At 46.9% G+C, this 20,544-nt stretch overlaps 1 protein-coding gene across 1 annotated transcript in view; it reads left to right on the forward strand.

Moving 5' to 3' along the window:
- The window catches only part of SLC28A3 (solute carrier family 28 member 3), a 312,588-nt gene that overhangs the window by 50,151 nt on the left and 241,893 nt on the right, over positions 1-20,544 (forward strand). The gene's annotated exons all lie outside the window — the stretch shown is intronic.

Consider the following 20,544-nt stretch of genomic DNA (forward strand, 5'->3'; position numbering starts at 1 on the left):
GGTGGGGACCTAGACACTAAGGAGAAAATTCCTAGGGTGTAGGCAACAGTCAATAGCTAACCAGGCTTCTTGCACTCTCTACCTGGACAGTGGAACTAATGATCCAGCAACAATGGTTTCTGAGCTGTGGAACAAAACAAATGTAGGATAGGCGTTTAATTGTGGCGCCCTTCGCCTCACGGAAGGGTGCTGTATGGTCACAAGTCCCAAGGATCCCACCGCTGGCCACCAATGTAGGAACCCGGGGTCACCAGGCCCTATAGGCGGTAGCGTGGCGCGAGCCGGTCGGGCAACCAGAGGGCTATGTGTTAAGCAACCATACACCACACGCTTCTCATGGACTAGGGACACACACAATAAGGGACGCCACACCGTTCAAATTATGCAAATACTTCAAGTTTATCCAAGTATAGCTGGTCAGATGCAGTTCAGGAAATAACAAGGTAATACATGAATTATAATACCATCATAACATTACATTCGACACTCTGGGTGATATTTATGCAGTGCCTAACCTTGTTCTAGCGCTGTGCGCGCTTACGTAAATTCTTTCCCTGAACCTGCCGTCTAACTAAGCGTAACACTTGAACGGGGACACATTGGGTTCACTAACATAGCGCCTGTGGAACTGAGCGCTCCTCGTAATCGATGGCCCCTAATCCTGTGAAGTAAAGCATATGAAACGAAGCGCTACGCGCAACCATTTGCAGGTAATTACAGTCGAGCAGAGCATATAATACAACACGTTACTCGTGATCCTGGTATGGAATTACCTTCGTGCAGAACATATAACACAATGCGCTACGCGCATCCCTTGGCATATACTTACTGTCGAGTAGAGCATATAACACCAGGCGCTACTCGCATTTCCTGGCACACAATTACTTTCGAGTAGAGCATATAACACAAGGCGCTACTCGCATTTCCTGGCAAACAATTACTTTCGAGTAGAGCATGTAACACAGTGCGCTACTCGCATCCCTTGTAATGTAATTACTGTCGAGTAGAGCATATCACACAAGGCATGTGAATACTTTCGAGCAGAACAGGTAACACAGTGCGCTACTCGCATTCCTTGTCGCTCCGGCTGGGGAAGCAGGGTCGGTGGCGGGAAGCGCCACACGAGGGTAATGTCAGTCAGTTCTTTGGGCGGCTTCCAGCGGGGAGAATGACAGGACTTGCGGAGCGGGTCCCTATGCTCCGGTGCAGTTCACAAAGCACCGCTCTCAGTATTACGGAAGGGGGGACACGGACAGGATCCCTCGGCGGGTTCTCTCCGTCGCACAGGCAGGGGAGGGGATTCCCACGGAGGGGACGACCCGGGCCAAGTGCGGTGCGGTTTCCGGACCAGCAGGGGGCGCACCAGGGGGGATCTCGGCCTCCGGGCTTACCTCCGTCTCGGCGTCAGCAGGCGTCCGTCCTCACGACGTTGGGGGAACTCGGCCCCGACCTTGCGCACCTCCTCACTCGGCTGCGACGGCAGTGACGGGGCCCCGGGCTTCTCCTGGGCCTCGCGACACAGTAGGGCACTCCTCCAGGCCTCCAGGCCGCAGCGGTGAGCGCGCTGGCTTCGTCGTCGCAGGGGGGGGGCTCAAATTAAGGATGGGGTAAAGTGCTCAGCGGAGCACGCTGCCGGGGGTCCCAGACCAGGGCAGGAAGCGCGGGGGTCACAGCGCTAGTACCTGGTCGATCCCCGGTGACTTGGCAATCGGCTTAGCATTTAGTTTGATAGGTCAGCTTGGACACGCAGTCTCAGCTCTGGCATTCAAGGCTTGCAGCTCGCTCTTGTCATGCAGTCTCAGTTCTTAAAGTTAGGTTTCAGTTCTCAGTTGACAGATGCAGTCTTTTGGCGCAGATGTATCTGGCGCCCTTAAGGGGTTCTGTTACAGGGGTAGGGATGGAGAGGGCCACTAGATCCTTCCTAGTCAGGCTGGCAGAGAGTCTCTGGGTCCTCCTACTACTGGGCAAGATCAGTGGGATTCACAGGGCACCTCACTCACTTAAGAGGCAGTACCTAAATCCTGTCACTCTCAGAGGCATAAGTCCCTGGCTAGGCCCTACCGCCTACACTCCTGGTGGATTCTTCCAGCTCTGCTTCACCCCAATGGCCAACTCACCACACAAGTTTCCCTCCCACGCTTAAGTAGCCCTAGGTCAGGTGACCTCTAGCCAAGGCGGCAAAAGTAAAACATATCACAAATAAAAGAGGGGGGGCCAAGGAGCTATTCAAGGTCCAGTGTCCATGCTCCCAAAGTCTACATTCAATTTCACAAAGGGACACAGTTCCTATGGCAGGATGCAACAATGTCACCCATGCTCGAGGGTGCAAATAGTCACCCGTGCAACAAGAAAAAAAGGGGTGAAGAAATAAAAAAGAAGAAGAAAAGGAACAAAAGACATCCTAGGTAAAAGTGACCCAATAGTCAAGTGGAACAACCATTGGTGTTTCCTCTGTTGCCCTCACACACCCCAAGAGGTGTCATGCTTCATCATCGGGCTGTTGCTCCTCGTGGGGCCGGCGCTGCAATTCCCCACGGGTCCCCCGAAGGGTCTCTTTTTCGGAGATCTTTTAAAGAACTGCCGGATGGTGCATGTGGGTGTGTGGGGTATGGGTCTAAAGAAGGGTAAACAAAGAGTGCGTGCAAGGTGATATAAAAATATATTAAATAAAGGGTAAACTTGAATCAAATGTATAATTTGTATACCCTTTGCAGATCAACTGCTACATAAAATCTTGTCCAAGAGGCACACTATGCCCAGGTGTCAAAAAGGTCATAGGTCAACATGTTTCGCGCCTGTGTCGCCATAAGGGTCGTTGGCGCTTCTTCAGGACCAGAACTAAAATGAATTAGGTGAACGTGAAAAAAGTTGTTACTAAACCCTTAAGATCAAACAGGGCAGGGCAGTAACCTGTATACCTAAAATGTGGCTACAGCTGCATGATGAAACAACGCTCCTGATGAAAACCTAGGAAACAGGAAGAACATAAATGACAAATAAGAGCATCAGTAACAACTTGATGACTTATAGTGTGCCACATCTGTGTGCACATCAATTATATCAGACAATAGGCAAACACGGGCTCAGGAGACACATATACATCCGGTTGGGCCTGACACAGTGCGATACTTGTAGACATACCGTGTCAGTTAGTTGTAGTTTTATTGTTAGCACTCGTAACCCTCCATATGTCCTAGATATCACATGTGCAAAAAGGTGTCACGGCAACTAATGAATTACTACAGATATTGCACAGCCCTGTATCGGTACCAAAAGGTGGTAAATTCTCAAATGCGCTTACCCCGCTGTTTCGCGAAGGAAACTCCACTGGCAGAGGCCAGAGACGCCCGCACATTACCGGACTGGAAGAGCAAGAATAATGCACATAAAATAAAAAAAATATTATTATAATTGAGGGAGACGGAAACGCGGCACAGACTATAACGTGCCAGTAGCTCGCTATGTTCCAGGCTCTGCCATCCAAATCTACTTACAGGATTCGCCGGGGTGCTACCTCCTCTACACCTACCCCCTCCGTACGTCTGCCAGGAAGTTACGAATGTGATTGCAAGACGCGGTTCTTATGTAGCATGTAACACAGTGCGCTACTCGCATCCCTTGTAATGTAATTACTGTCGAGTAGAGCATATCACACAAGGCGCTACGCGCGATCACTGGCATGTGAATACTTTCGAGCAGAACAGGTAACACAGTGCGCTACTCGCATTCCTTGTCGCTCCGGCTGGGGAAGCAGGGTCGGTGGCGGGAAGCGCCACACGAGGGTAATGTCAGTCAGTTCTTTGGGCGGCTTCCAGCGGGGAGAATGACAGGACTTGCGGAGCGGGTCCCTATGCTCCGGTGCAGTTCACAAAGCACCGCTCTCAGTATTACGGAAGGGGGGACACGGACAGGATCCCTCGGCGGGTTCTCTCCGTCGCGCAGGCAGGGGAGGGGATTCCCACGGAGGGGACGACCCGGGCCAAGTGCGGTGCGGTTTCCGGACCAGCAGGGGGCGCACCAGGGGGGATCTCGGCCTCCGGGCTTACCTCCGTCTCGGCGTCAGCAGGCGTCCGTCCTCACGACGTTGGGGGAACTCGGCCCCGACCTTGCGCACCTCCTCACTCGGCTGCGACGGCAGTGACGGGGCCCCGGGCTTCTCCTGGGCCTCGCGACACAGTAGGGCACTCCTCCAGGCCTCCAGGCCGCAGCGGTGAGCGCGCTGGCTTCGTCGTCGCAGGGGGGGGGCTCAAATTAAGGATGGGGTAAAGTGCTCAGCGGAGCACGCTGCCGGGGGTCCCAGACCAGGGCAGGAAGCGCGGGGGTCACAGCGCTAGTACCTGGTCGATCCCCGGTGACTTGGCAATCGGCTTAGCATTTAGTTTGATAGGTCAGCTTGGACACGCAGTCTCAGCTCTGGCATTCAAGGCTTGCAGCTCGCTCTTGTCATGCAGTCTCAGTTCTTAAAGTTAGGTTTCAGTTCTCAGTTGACAGATGCAGTCTTTTGGCGCAGATGTATCTGGCGCCCTTAAGGGGTTCTGTTACAGGGGTAGGGATGGAGAGGGCGACTAGATCCTTCCTAGTCAGGCTGGCAGAGAGTCTCTGGGTCCTCCTACTACTGGGCAAGATCAGTGGGATTCACAGGGCACCTCACTCACTTAAGAGGCAGTACCTAAATCCTGTCACTCTCAGAGGCATAAGTCCCTGGCTAGGCCCTACCGCCTACACTCCTGGTGGATTCTTCCAGCTCTGCTTCACCCCAATGGCCAACTCACCACACAAGTTTCCCTCCCACGCTTAAGTAGCCCTAGGTCAGGTGACCTCTAGCCAAGGCGGCAAAAGTAAAACCCCACCTCCCTTCTAGAAGGTTCCAGCTTCTTCCAGGAGCTTCCCCACTCTACCTATGGGACAAAAAGGCGGGCTGGTATCGCAACATTGTTGTGGGTCCCAGCCAGCTCCTGGCAGCTAGGGTGCTACAAAAACAGGCCACTCTGCAGTAGCAGGGGCCTGTGGCAGCCATCTTGGGCGAAGTAAGCACCTGCACCTTAACATTACAAAAACGAAAAAAATGAGGGAAAAAGGGCCAAGTCCAACACAGTCTAAGGAGTGCAGAGAACAAGGGCCTTTTATACCCACACAGGGGCTCAAAAGGAAGCGGTACAAGTACACATGAGAAGAGTTACACACATAGATGGTCATACAGAAAATGCACAGTCAACAAGTAGGAGGAGTAATGAGTTGCTGACATCAGTTAGAACAGCCTGACAGTTACAGTCTAAGGCATGTGCATGAGCAGCTACATACTCTTCTGAGCATGTGGAAGGCTCTGGCTCAGTGCTGAAAGAGTTAACTATATCACATGACACAAGCAGAATACAAGGGCAGTCAACGGCGAAGGGGGAGAAAGCACATGGCGAGCACATGGCCAACTAAAATGGCTGCCACAAACAAAATGGCTTCAGCAGATGCTAACAGCTATTGCAGCTAGTTTTCCACAGATGGACGTTTTTTTAGCATCAGCTGAAGACATCCGCTATGATCTAGAAGGAATATAGGAAATATTTTGCACATTTATTCTCATAAATTCATTAATATTCTGATCCATTGCTAGGTGGGCATTTTCATTTCTAAATATTTCATTAAGCGGGTATATAGAAGGTATAACAGGAGTACAAAGGGAACAGAGCATTGGGTCATAATTAACAAACAGGTATCAAGAGAACACATATCTAATAAAAACATTTTCAATAGACTTTTCCAATGTTCTTTTCATGAGGGCTAGAGTATCAATTAATATACTTTGGAAGAGGGCAAAGAAGAATGTATCGATTGTTTAACAAAAGGTTTCTCTTGCAGAATAAACATTACTAATGCAAATATTAAAGAAAATACAAGGATCATGACAAAAATTATCCTGGATGCAGGGGACCAGGAGGACCAAACGGGGCCATGGGAATTAGGACGAGGAGCCGCAAAGGGCTGCTCCTCCTCAAAAATGGGACGACCAAAGGGGTACATTGCTAACAAATAGAAGTCCTTGGGAAATTGAAGCCGCTGTACAACCAACCAGAGGGGAGTCTTCTCCCTGTGTCAGTCTGAGCCAGGGCAGGCTCCTATTGTTCATCCAACGGTGGAGCTGCAAAACTTGCAACTCAAAAAAAGAAATCATGGCCCAGTTTCAAGGGAAAAGTTTCTTTTTTCAGGATAGGGCAATCACCTTCTGGGGCAAATGCCCTCAGCAATCCTGTCCAGTGTCTCAGGCAGTGCACCAGTTTTCTTCACTTTAATCTAACAGACACCAAAGGCACAGCACCTGTACCCTGAACTCAAGTCCTTCCCTAACTCCTGTATTGCTCCTCTGGCACACTGCTCTTTCGTTGGGGCCACAAATTGTACCCAGTATGCCCAGGTATCTCTTGATCAACAAACAGAGGTGCAGACTTTCATTCACTTTATGGCCAGGATTCAGGGGTGTGATGCTGAAGTACCTGAAGCAACCCTTATTTCAAAAGGGGTCACCTCAAGCAAAAGCCTCCTTGCCGTGCTGGTCAGTCTGTGACTCTCTCAGCTGGGCACCAAAAACTGGATACACAAAGGATCAATTCTCCATTCTGATTTGTGACCCCGTATTTCGACAAGACAGTGGCAGGGGTACACACTTCACAGCCCTGTGCTTCCCGCCTTCTACCTTCACCGAGGTCCTAGTTGCCAGCAATGCCTGTGCTGGTTCCCTTCACCTTGGCTTCAAGCTGGACAGGTGCTGACTCCTCAGGCTGGATCTGATGTCCGGGCCCCTCGGGCAATGGTTGTAGGGTAGCAAATATCTATTGGTGGACAGAACAAAAGGTCTTTAGACAAGGCATACAATTCATCTATCATCAGAGAGGATAGTCTCAGAATACCTTCTCAGTCTTGGGGCACCTCATACATTAGCAAGGCACCCAAGAACCACTTCATCTATCTAACATTGTACACTTAGGACCATGCCCTCATGTTATAGGCGCAGCGGGAAAATCTAAAACTGCTATTTTAACAGGGATTCTTTTTACATAAAGAACTAAAAAACTCAACGTAGTGGGTACATAAATATCTCCAGCAGAACATGTTGTAACAAACAAACTCCTATAAAACAATATTTTCCTTCAAAAATGTTTGCTGAGGATCACATGGGCGTCTTTCCTGCATTCTACTTTTCACGATCCAGACTATGCATCATCATTTTCAAAGGAAAACCCTATTCACCAGCTCTAATAAGGGCTGTCAGCTTATTTACACTGACTAACTAATAAAAGACTAGCAATGCCCTTGCAAAACTCTATGTAGCATGAGAATAACATATAGTTGCCCCTTAAAGGTCAAATAAGAGAACAGCAATATAGACTACTCATCCGTTCATAATTTCATCAGACAGGATGGGCATTAACATGACGTATTTTTTATTTATTTTATTAATTCTAAAAATGTTAAAATAGTATTACTGAATAGCCAATTAAGTGTTTCATAGCCATGTCATAGACAGGCTCAAAAGAGAGTGAGAAAAAGAGATAGAAAACATAAATTTGCTTACCCTTAATTTGCCCAGGAGCTAACCTCCTTTCCCCCATTTCGACAGTAGGAAACCTGAAACAGGTGAACTTCTGTCAACACTACCTATCCCTATTTTTGGCAGCTGAGCACAAACAAACTTGTAGGAGGTAAATAGCACATTGAGCTAGCTAGAAAACATTAATAACCAACTACCAATTCCTGTAGCAATTGTACTAGTGTAACATGAGGGCGCATGAATGCAAACTGAATTTCATTGCCTCCTTATTGTAGCCTTTGCACCGTAATCTTTAAACTAAAAACATTGGTGCTTTATACATGGCAGAGCTATTCTCTGCATATGACCTACAAACGCTGCTATCCCTTGAAAATGTTATTCATTAGGATAAACCCCACCTGCATATCTCCTACACTTGTATTATGTCTCAAGAAAACAGTGATATCCCCATGTGCTCCTAACAGAATATGCAATGTTTCCTGTAGCTAATGTTACCAAAAACAGATCTGTAGTGCTTTACCCTACAATGTGAGAATCAGGACTGTCACAGTGGCTCCCTGCGTGGAAATTTCACGTTCAGTAGGGCTGGTCAGTTCTAAAAACAGACCTTGGCCATTGACCCTTAAACCTGTTGTCCCCTGTCAGTAAGGCTATTGCATGTGGTCTTTCCAATTCATAGCAACTCTGAAGAATCACAGCTGAAAGGCAGTGTTGTTCCGTATCTGTGGTCTAACAATTTTAAAGGTAGGATAATAACTTCTGCTGGTTTCTTTATACTTATTTTCATTTGTGTGCAGTGTGTGGTGTGCTGTCTAGCAGTTTAGAGGTCAGCTGCTTGTTCTATACTTGCATGTGTGCATTACTGAAACCTGAGATCAGTTTGAAAACAGATCTTGGGAGGCAGGACAGCTTTTAAAAAGTACATTTTGCCCAAATTCGACTTTGGTGGTAGGGGCACTTACAAATGGATAACCTACAATGTTTTAGCATATTAGGGGCCCCCAGGGTCTTCCCTAGATATCCCAGGGGTGGGGATCAGGAATGTATAAGGTACACCTTTAAAAAAGGAGTTTTTATACGCCTGGGTAAAATGAAATTTCACATTTTACTCCACCCATTGTGGTAAAGCACTTCTTAAATTTAAATTTTGATGCTAGGAGCTATACATTTTTTACAGTATGATTATTAGACATTACAAAGATCAAAAATCGATTTTAGTGCAATTATTTTTAATAAATTTTTTCATATAGTCAAAAAGAAATTAAAAAATAATTATCACCAACCCTTTTGATGTTTCCACATATGAAAAGCAAGCCTCATTCCTTCCCTTTTGCCTTTAAATGCATTTATTTATAACACTAAGCACAGAAGCTTTACTGAAACAGGAATTAGCCTGCACCACTTTTTAAAGAGCAGTGAATATTGTACCATCAGATCCACAGATGTACTTATGTAAAAAGCAACAAGAAAGAAAATCCCTACTTTTAATCCTTTCACTGTTATCCAAAATAATGAAACTGTCATTTCTTAACTTTTAAAAACAGTACTTTTTAACGCACGTGCCTTCATACAATGCTTCCCATGGCTTAATCTGCAACTTAGTGGCTAGAAATAGCCATGTGTTATTTACTCAGCTGTGCTCTGACCAGCAGGCGTCAATTTCTACGCCTTTCTCAGGAGAAAACCCCTTTGCTGTATTGAAATGTCCTGAAAAAGTTTAATCTCCTTTTGGTGTGTCAGACAGCTTCTTCTCAGTGAGACAGCTTAAACACAGCTGTTTGAAAGCTCTTTTTCTGGTGGAAGGAAATTTGAGCGCGAGTCAATCTATTTGAAAGTCAGGCATTGCAAGCCAATCAAAATCTATCGTTCTGAATGTTTGTATAAAAGAGGCGCTTTTATTTAACCAGCAACTAATTACTCAGATAATGTGAATTCCTTTTAATATCTAATACAATGTATCTAAGGAGAATGCTGTAACATTTTATATTGAGTCCTAGGTGTGTAAAGCACACAATTTCATTTTTTCTTCCTTTCTATGAGGCCTATTTTATTCCTATTGATTGTGAATTCTAATTTATCTTTACCATTGTGGCAATTTGCACATCCAGACTTTGTAACTATTTTACTTCCAATGTGCTATTTAGCATATGTTACATAATTCATTTCTTGAATTTTACAATGTAATTCTTTCAATGACATTTGCATAACAGAATGACAACAAAAACCCAATTGAACTCATTCCAGACATTTTCAACAAGGGGTCATACACTTAAAACACACAACACTGGTTGTTTAAAGCAAGCCATTCTCACACAAAAAACATAGTCTGCTTACTGAAACAAGTACTTTCAAGCATGTCAGTCCACAACCACATACAACAAAAAAATCAATTAACCCACTAATCAACACTTAGGACAAAGCAAAAGACAGCCCACAGACTGTACTCAAACCAAACCATTTGTAAATACCAATTGTAAATCATATTTACAAAAAGAGCTCTCAAAAAAAAAAGAAAAAGAAACTGCACCAAAACAGCCGAAAGACTGTTCCATGTTCAAGTAACCAAATACACCAAATTACCAGTTTGGCTGACAGAACACTCCATATCACCATTTATGAATTTTACTAAGTGCACAGATCCGGATCCTTTGTATAGATATATTTGGTTCCATGGTGTACTAGTCACCAGGGAAGAAATAATTTTTTTTAAATATACCTAGACCAATTTAGGTATCCCCTCTGAGGGGAGTCAGCTGAGTACTTTCAAGATTCACATTGGTACCTCCAAGAAAGCACCACATTCTACGAAGTACGCTTGAAACAGGCATGCCAAGAATATTGTAGCATATACAATATTATATATGAAGTGGCAATTAGCTCAAAATGTGCCGTTCAAGTTCTCACAATTTAGAGAAAAATCTCCTCATTACCTGCCTACACCAATTGCGCAATTTGCATAAATCAAGACAAATCACGTAAATCAAATTTTTTTGGCCAAACAAGCAAACAAATGTCGACGACCTTACCAAGCACAAATCTTCAGCCTCTCACTGCCAAGTTCTGAGTGACCTAACGGTCGTTTTAGAATACTCGCGCCAAAGAAGGTCTCAGTCGGGAGCGGCTAACACCTGGAAGACCAGATCAGGGAAACCAGAACCACATGGGTCTGCAAACACAAAGAATCCGTGCGCAGGGTACCTCCTCAATAGATTCCTGTCCTGTCCTCCTAAGTAGATTCCTGTCTCCTGTCAAGACCACTCCCTTGGAGAGCCGCTTCACCGATGAGGTCCACGTTCGGGCACCATTTGAAGAAAAAAAAAACTTTTTAGGGGTTCACTGATACACCTGGTCCTTTAAACCAACAAAGAAGAGATTGGCACGGAAGCTGTAATATCAAAAATAAGTATTTATTAACCTCACATGAGGGAGACTGCGTCATACAGTACCCTCAGGCCATTGTAGGAGGCAGTCTAAGGAGTGCAGAGAACAGGGGCCTTTTATACCCACACAGGGGCTCAAAAGGAGGCGGTACAAGTACACATGAGCAGAGTTACACACATAGATGGTCATACAGAAAATGCACAGTCAACAAGTAGAAGGAGTAATGAGTTCCTAATCAGTTAGAACAGCCTGACAGTTACAGTCTAAGGCAGGTGCATGAGCAGCTACAGACTCTTCTGAGCATGTGCAAGGCTTTGGCTCAGTGCTGAAAGAGTTAACTATATCACATGACACAAGCAGAATACAAGGGTAGTCAACAGCGAAGAGGGAGAAAGCACATGGCGAGCACATGGCTAACTTAAATGGCTGCCAGAAACAAAATGGCTTCGGCAGATGCTAACAGCTATTGCAGCTAGTTTTCCACATTGAGTGCAGGGAGTTGATGGTGTATCCGAGATCCAAGCTGTGTGCACAGTGACCAGCTGCACATTTAGACAACCCAGAGTGCCCGAGGGAGGAACTGTGATTGCCTGCAATTAATTGGCTAGTGTGGGTGTGCTGGATACGGTTTCATTGATTCTATCTCATAGATTCCCACTGGTGGATCTACCATGGTGAAGGACAAAGAGTCCAAGCCCCCAAGAAAAGGGGCTGGAAGTGAATATAGCGCAGGCATCTGCAGACCATCCACAATCCAAGGATCCAGACAGGTGCTGGAAACCAAAATGGATGCAATGTCTTTGGACATTATTCATGTTCGTGTAGACCTGTGTAAGGTGGTTGAAAGGTTGACCCCTGCTGAAGAGAATGTAATAACTCTCAAGATGGAAATCAAGGACCTTAAGCCCATGGTAGTTGGACTCAAGTGCAGTAAGACGCAAGTAGAGGAGCGTGTGGTGGATGCTGATGGGCGCTCCTGGCGCAACAATCTACGCTTTATTGGTTTCCCTATTTGAAGACCTGGCTTGGCAGTTCAGGCTGGACTGTTCCCATGAGGCACAGGGTCAAGACGGATTTGCATATAGCTGGGTCTGAACTGGGGTGGCGAAGTGAGCTAAAGAACTATGATGGATTCAACCCAGATCTGTGACTGGGGTGTCTGTTTCAGTGCTCCGTCCAACATCTCCTTGTGTTTCCCTATGTGTTTTACCTATTGGTTTTCAATAGAGAGGGCCACAAAAAACACTGACGGCAGCACTACACCAGGAGGCGCCATCTAGATCATTGATAGTCCACATGTTTAACTATAGGGATCGTGGAATAATACTACAACACGTGCGCACCCACAGCCCTCCGAGGTATGAGAATAAACAGATACAGATCTTCCATGATTACATGAGGAGGGTGCAGGACCTCCGGAACACTTTTTTATCTGTCAAGAGGCAACTGCGAGAGCATAATATAAAGTATGTATGTGTCCAGACTGCATATCCAAAATGATGGGAAAGTACACATCTATGACCCGCCAGCAGCGGCGGTCCAATGGTTGGAGCCCCTGGGCTGTGAAAAGCACTCAACTGCATGGCAAGAGCCAAAGGGTCAAACATCGTGACGATCCCTGATCAATAAACCTCTGCCCGAGACTCATTGTGGCTCCACTGTATTGATGGAGAAGAGCGTATCCTGTTGATACGGAAAGCCCACTGCAGGCTACGCTGGTGTCCTTGTAGACGCAGAACCCCTTCTTGAAGCTGAGTCATATCCCGGTGACAGAAAGTGATGGCACTGAGGTGGGTTGAACAGATGCAAGCTGGTTGACCACTGATGGTGGGCACCGAAGGGACGGTAACAACATTGACTTTGTGCTAAGTTCTATTAGTGAATTTACTGGGACACTGAAAAGTTATTGTTGACAGAAAGCACATGCACTACTATCTCATTTTTGCTACATATAATGCATGTATAACATCTTGGCTGGGTGAGACCAGGGGTGAGGCAGACACGGATTACTGAGCACCAATTAGGGGCTCGCGACTCATGGAGGTCTTGGCCACCTGGATAGCATCTGCATTGAGTGGCGTTAGGTACATATGTTGACGGGGGAAGCATGGGTGACTGGGGCGGGGTTTGCGGTCACCTGTGGCTGTTCGTTGAGTCAACAGGGGTCCACAGATTCCTCCTAGGGGTGGGATAGCGGAGGGATACTTGGGGGTACAGTTGTTGCAGTTTGAGTTTTATAAGGGGGTTGCTTCCAATGCTGGCCATAATGCAATATTTTGAGCTTTATTGGAATGGCACAGGGCATAGAGCAACTGAATGGGACGCCAAGAAGGTGGTACTGAGGGGATTATGCATGGCAACCATGGTAGGCATATGTCGTACTTTGGAGGGGGACTTAACTCACTAGGAAGCTGAATTGAAAAGAGTGGAGGGACTTCTTTCCGATGACCCGGCCATACTAAGCTATCAGAATAGACAGCGTCATAAGGTGCGTCAATTATTGGCTGAGCTGGAGAAGCATATCCACCATACTGGACGGAGGTGCTGGTATATGGAGGGGGACAAATCAGGTTGCCTACTGGCACGTCTGATTGGGCCAGAGACAGCTATCCCCCCAGTTATGCTTCTTAAAGATCCAGGGGTGGGTGGGAGAAATATGGTATTTACCCATAAGGTGATAAATGATGTCTTCACTGCACATTTAAGTGCAGTGTATACTGCGATCCCTACAGGGAGAGTTTTGCCCAGCTTCCAGAGTACTTGGAAAATCTGCTGTGTCTTTCTTGGGAGGACCGAGACTCCATTGGGGGCCTTTGTTACAGCAGGTTTTGCTGATTGCCATAGATCGACAGGGGGAGATGGGCCCGGCAGAATTCGATAAAATGTTTGCTGGGACACTGTTGGACCACCTCTTACTGGTGTACAATGAGGCATTGGGGAGGGAGGCGCTTCTGGATTCCATGAGCACATTATTCATTGTCCTAATATAAAATCAGGGGAAGGACCACCTAGAGGCAAAGTTCATATTCACCTCTTTCCGTGCTGAGTGTGCAACTAAGGATCCTAAGTCATGCCCTGGCAGCTAGGTTGCTTCTGCATCGCCCCCAGTTTGTATACACAGACCAATCAGGGTTTATACCACACCATAATACACTGCAAAACCTTCGCCACCTTACACACGTAATGCATGCCCCAGTATTAGAAGAGGACCAGAATGCGCTGGAATTTTTAGACACAGAGAAATCTTTTGATTCAGTGAGGTGGGACTATATCTGGCAGGTCCTGGATTGGGTGGGGCTGGGGCACGCCTATGTTCATTGGATAAAGTTCTGTATAGTTGCCCGTGGGCTAGAGTACGAACAGGCAGATATGTTTCAGTTGAAATCCTTCTACAGAGGGGCACCAGACAGGGATGCCCCCTGTCTCCATTAATATTCGCATTGGTGTTGGAGCCTCTGGCATGTCACCTTCGACAGATGCTACATTTATGGGGCATACATGTTGGCAGCTTGGATCATGTGGCGTCGGCCTCGTGGCGGGGCGAGGGGCGCCGCCCTGGCAGAGACGTTGGGCATTCCGGAAGAGAACCACGCCCAGAGCTACGTGCTTTTTATTCACACCCCTACGCTGGCCTGGTGTATGCCGGGCCAGCCCACTCCACTCACGCTTACGTGGGGACGTAACAAGCTACATTTCCGGGATCTTCCCCACTGGCTGGGGTGGCATGGTTGAATCCACTGTACACTACACTCCAAACACCAGCGGTGTATGTCGACATGGATATGTGTGTGGTCTGCATACTGCTGTCTGGCCATCGCATCCACACCACACTTGGCATTGTGTACATTCTCATTCATCGTTCACTTGCCTCCTTCACACATGCCTGGTCCCCACCTCTTCCCACAATCTGCCATAATGTTGCTGAGGTGCCATGCCGTTGATGGCTTATGTGCATGGCTGGCCCAGGTTGCCACAGTAAGTTGTGCTGTCATGTCTGGTGGGTGGGCATGTTGTTGGGCATGTTGTATGTGAGTTTGTAACATGTTCTTTCCCAGTATCGTGATTGTGGAGTTGAGGGGGCATTTCCGTGGGTACCAGCCTGGAAGCGCCGGTTGATGATGGACTGTGGGAAGATATAGGACTCATGCACTCTGTTTGGGTGGTTGGCGTCGACGTTGGTGTAGATTCTCCAGTGGTCCACTATTGTCTGCACATTGATGGACTACGTGTGCTTTCTGTTGAGGTAATTGTGTGCAGTGTTACAAGGGGGCACTAGTAGGACATATGTGCAGTCAATTGCCCCTGACACATGCGGGAAGGCAGCTATGGTGTAGATGCCTTGCTTGGTCTCCAGCTCTTTATGCGCAGTGTTGGAGGAGTATGGGTACTGGGGTACCAAGCTGATGATGGCATCCGAGACAGTTGTCATGGACTTGGATTGTGCTGGCTGTGGGACTCCACCGACTCTAGCATTTGTTGGTTGGAAGGTCCCAGAGGCCAACATGTGCAGCACAGCCAGCAGCTTTGTCTGCGGAGGGATGTTGGTTGTCCACTGTCTTGGTACAGTCAGCCTGTTGGCAATGGTGGTCAGGATGCGTAGGATGGTTGTCCTTTTGAGCCTGTGGTGGGCAATGACATTCCCTGGTCAGCAGCGGCTCATGGAGGGAGTTCGGTGGGGCAGGGGAGGGGCAGGGTGGGGAAATGTAAACATCGGAATATGGATAAACGGAGGTATGTACACATTTAAATTAATAAAACGAATTTCGTTGCCCGCGCTGCATCGCAAAATGCAATGCAGCGCGCGCAAAGGAATTTGTTTTATTAATTTAAATGTGTACTTACCTCCGTTCATCCATATTCCGGTGTTTACATTTCCCCACCCTGCCCCTCCCCCGCCCCGCCCCACCTCACTGCCTCACCGAACTCCCTCCACGTGCCGCTACTGTCCCTGGTGTTGGGCCTGTGAGGTAGGTGCATTTTTAGGAGGTCTGCGCTGCCTCAGTGTTGGTCTGGGAGGGGGCGGGGGGGTCCATGGGGGGTTCTGGGGGTGGTGGTGGAGGGTGTTGGGGCCCTGTTGGGGCTCCAAGCTGCATGATTAGTTGCTCCATGGCATCTGTTGTTCTTCAGGTGTGGCTGTGGTCTGGGCTCCCTTTTCTGGTGCAAGTTGTCGTCCGACTTTGCACCAGGTCAGAGCAGGTGTTAGTTTCCTGCTGCTAATGCGCCTTATCACCTGTTTTGTGATCTTTTCGCAGATCAGGCTGGTCGTTGAGAATGTTGAGGTGTGGTGTTGTCGCTGATTTTTCCTCAGGCACACCTACTCTGCATCTCATTAGCGATAGTTGCCGGGGTCATCTGTGGCGATATTTTTTGAGGATGCTATCGCCGGAAAACTGGTGATATTGGCTGTTTGCACCAGCTTGTGAATGGGGCGGTAAATTTATCGCGACTTTGGCTGCGATGAAGTGCCTATAACTCGGCTATACCTCCTTGAGAATATGCCCCGAGTGTTGGCGTGGGCTGCCTTTGACTAGTCTGGGGAGAGCTGTAATCTTCAAGATTATCACACTCCTCAAATTGCTCTACGCCCTGCAGAACACGTACTACAAAATTCCAGAGGAGATGTTTAGTGAAATAAACAGTGAGCTGGGAACGCTAATATGGAATAGGAGGCAACCCAGAGTTTCATTACAGACGCAGCAGCGCAACTGCTATAACGGTGGGATTACTCTTCCTGTTGTGCAGGCCTACTACATTTGATAACAGAAAATTATTGGGTATTTGCACCTCAGGACCCTTCGACCTCTAAGCTGGAGAGGGCGTATTTGCTGTCATGTTCCCCCCTGCATTACCTATATGGGGAGGGCTGGGGTCAGCAAACTGCTACTGGCAACGCAGGTGTTTATTGAGGTTTGGAAGAGGGCCCCTAGGTGCATATGGTGGGCAAATAAGGTGCCCAGGAAGACACCCTTTTGGGAAGGGGGTATGATGCAGCAAATGGGGAAGCTAAGAGGTTTTTAAGCCTGGGACTTGATCGGCATCCAAGATTGGGGACCTTTTGGAAGATGGGGATCTGATGCTTTTTTTCAATCTTAGACTGGACTACCAACTCCTTAACAATCAGTACCTGGAATATGTGCAGCTGCGCCATGCATGGATGGCTGAAAGATTAGGAAACATAGATATACCAGAATATGCCTCACTTAAAGGCAGGCTGCTTATAGGCAAGCTTGGAAAAGTGCAATCTCCTTCACTTGTAAGACTTTAAACAACAACATGCCAGACACACTGTGCAGGTTGCGGGAAAGGTGAGCAGAGGACATAGGGGATATGGATGACACGGAAGCCCAGGTTCTGGTGTGAAGGACATCAAATTTGGGCAACTATCGGAATTCACAAGGGCATATTATCAAGCCCCTTATTGCCGCTTAAGCGGCAGTTTCCTGCCGCTAAAACTGCGATAATGTTATCGCCGTTCTTGATAATATGGCCCATTGGGTGTTTTTTCGAGCACGTTCTGGTACAAAACACCGGGGATGCTCCAGAATGCGGAGCCCAGGCCAGGTTAGAAGCCCACAGCGACAAATCTCAGGATTCAACTTATGGAATACATATCAAATATACACAATGATTTGAAACATTGTTCCCTGGGAGCAGTGATGGTTGAACAAGTTGCTCTAATAACCAATTTATTTTGTGAGTGGTGTTAGATCGGAAATTAAGTTTGTACTCATTTCATGAATTTCATGAAGTCAAAAGCTACAGACTCTTATTACAACATCAGTGGCATTGCTAGGGCGGGAGCGAGGGAGCAGTCCACCACGGGTGTCATTGTTTTTTGGGGGTAGGTGGAGTTATGTCCGTCGACTACCACCATCCCCTTGCCCCTGAGGACAAGTCGTCTGTCGGCCACCATCACCCCCACCCTGGAACAAGTTATTTGTAGGCCACCGCCACCCCCGCTCTTACCCACACCTGGGTGGAAAACTTAGGGACTGCTCCAGGTGGCAGTACATCTAGCTACACAACTGTACAACATGACGTAACTGTTTTAGCTAAAAAAAAAAAGGGGGTGAATCCCATTTTTAGATTAAATCCAGGCTGAGTAATGTTCACAAAACTGGGGTTAACGCATGGATTTTGTGACTTGCAGGTTCCGTAGAGGGCTTATCTCCTTGGAGCTCAAGCACAGCTCCTTCTTCTGGGGCTCCGAGCAGAGAAGTGGTAATCGTGTACGCCCAACCAAAACCAAAAGGAGCTGCAGTAGAAGTCTGTAACCCTGTCGCTGACTCGGCTGGCTTTTGGTTGCCCTTCGTTTGCACTCTGAAAGTGACTAGCTGCAACCCCTGACACATGGGGGCATATTTACAAGAAATGATTCATCGATGAGCCAAGGCAGTGATACGTCAAAATTTCTTGTACCTGTATAAAAAATCCTTACAATGCTATGGATGCGCCGTATTTACAATACGGTGCTCCATGGCACATGGTCCCAAGGATGCGTTAGAAATTCGGACATATCTGTGGGAAGGATGCCGCAAGGCATTGGGCCCAAAAGTGTTGCATTGCTATTGTTGGTCATAAAGCTGATGCAACTACAGCAATTAATCAAAAAAAGAGGCGATGCATCAGTTCTGACTGACGCAAGTAGCCTACTGTACGGAACCAATGTATTAGAGTGTCAAAAGGAAAAAAAACTCACCTTGCACTCTATTCCATTGGTCCTGGATGTGGGCATAGGGTACTGATGTGCAACACCAGGCCTATGTATGTGTGACATAAGTAATTATTGGCGTGTAGTGTGTGATTTACTGTGTTACCTTACTTATATGTGCACTTACCTATTGCGCGGATGTGACTTGATTGCAGATTACAATATTTCAAGCTGCTTCAACTGGTCAAATTTCCCCTCAACAGCCAATGCGTCATTCCTACGACTGGGTTTTAGAGGCGTAGGAATTTTGACTCATCTCAAGGGCAACGGTCTACTTCCTGGTGATGCGTGACTTTTGGAAAAAGTCATGAATACCATTGCGTACGTTTTACTGGGGATTTTATGAAGGAATTCCTACCTTGCATATATATTCATTCTAACGCGACTCAGCAGATTCTGATGAAGGAAAATAAGCGAGGTATCTACCTAGATGTGTTCCTTTGTAAATATAAAGCAAAGAAAGCGTGGCCCCTGCGTAAAAAAATGACTCAGGTGCATTGCGCGCTCCTTGTAAATATGCCCCACAATGTCATCCAATATTGCGCCCATCAGCGTCCCGCCAGAGGGAGGTGAGAGCTCTGCAGGAAGACAGCTGTGGCAGAGCCAGCTGTGTTAACTTATCAAACTGGGCTACATTATCTGTGGTGTAGACTTTTGGCACATTAAGGGCCAGATGTACCACCATTTTTTGCGGTCGCAAACGGGAAATCAGGCAGTTTGCGACCACAAAATAAGTCTGCCCTATTTTCAATCCCTATTTTGAGACTCGGTAACCTATTACCAACTCGCAAAATAGGGTTTGCGACTCGCTATTAGGAAGGGGCGTGCAAGGGTGTCCTTTCCTAATAGTGACTAGCACTTCAATGTAAGATTGTTTTGCGGCCGCAAAACACTCACAGTTTACCACCCATTTCAAATGGGTGGGAAGCCACTCGCAAACAGGAAATAGCCCTCAGGGGCCCCCTTCTCCTTTGTGACTGGCATTGAAAATATTTTTTAAGAGCAGGCAGTGATCCCTCTGCCTACTCTTACTAAATGAAACAGTAAGGTATAATTTTTCTTTTTTAAAAGCATCCTGTTTCTCATTAAGGAAAAACTGGCTGCATTTAAAAAAAAACTACTTTATTTAAAAAGCAGACATGGTGGTCTGCTGACCCCAGCAGGCCGCCATCCCTAGGAATGCTCGCCATTCTCAATGGGGTCGCAAATTGCACCTGCCTCATGAATATTAATGAGTCCGGCAATTTGCCACCCTATTAGGAATCGCAAACAGTGTCTGAGACACTGTTGTAAATTCCAATTTGCGAGTCGCAAAACGATGCAATGTGCAACTCGCAAATTGGAAGGGTGGTACATCTGGCCCTAAATCTTTTTGACTCTTCCTTTATAAACTATCTAAGTTCAAGCAACACAGTAACTCTGAATATTTGAGTCAAACCCTTTATCTAGCTGATAAACATTACTACACTTCTCAAGCTGTCAGTGGCATGAGTCATGATTGCCCCCTTCACCCTCATATCAATCACATAACCTCAAGGGTATCTATGGGAAGGTTGATAATTGGATCAATCAGCTATCACATGTTGAGCTCCCTGTGTCAAGCTACATCACAACACCTTTTTGTGAATAGTTCTGTCTTACTGTCGGCCCAAGACATGAATTTCCTGGTTTGAGAGATGCTTACTGAAGAGAAGGGTAGGTAACTGAGGGTAATGGTTTCTAGGTGAGCAATATACACTTAAGTCGGTACAGACACTGATGTAAAGCTTTGAATCTGGTTCTTTGCCTCGAAACTCATCTCCCCTGCAATTATTATTATTAGGAGCTTAAAAAGCGCACTTATACCCAAGGGCGTCCTAGCGCTATAATAGTCATTGTTTGATGACTATGTTCAACTCTTTAGAAACATTAT

Source organism: Triturus cristatus, chromosome 2_1 (assembly GCF_964204655.1).
Source record: "Triturus cristatus chromosome 2_1, aTriCri1.1, whole genome shotgun sequence".
NCBI lineage: Eukaryota > Metazoa > Chordata > Amphibia > Caudata > Salamandridae > Triturus > Triturus cristatus.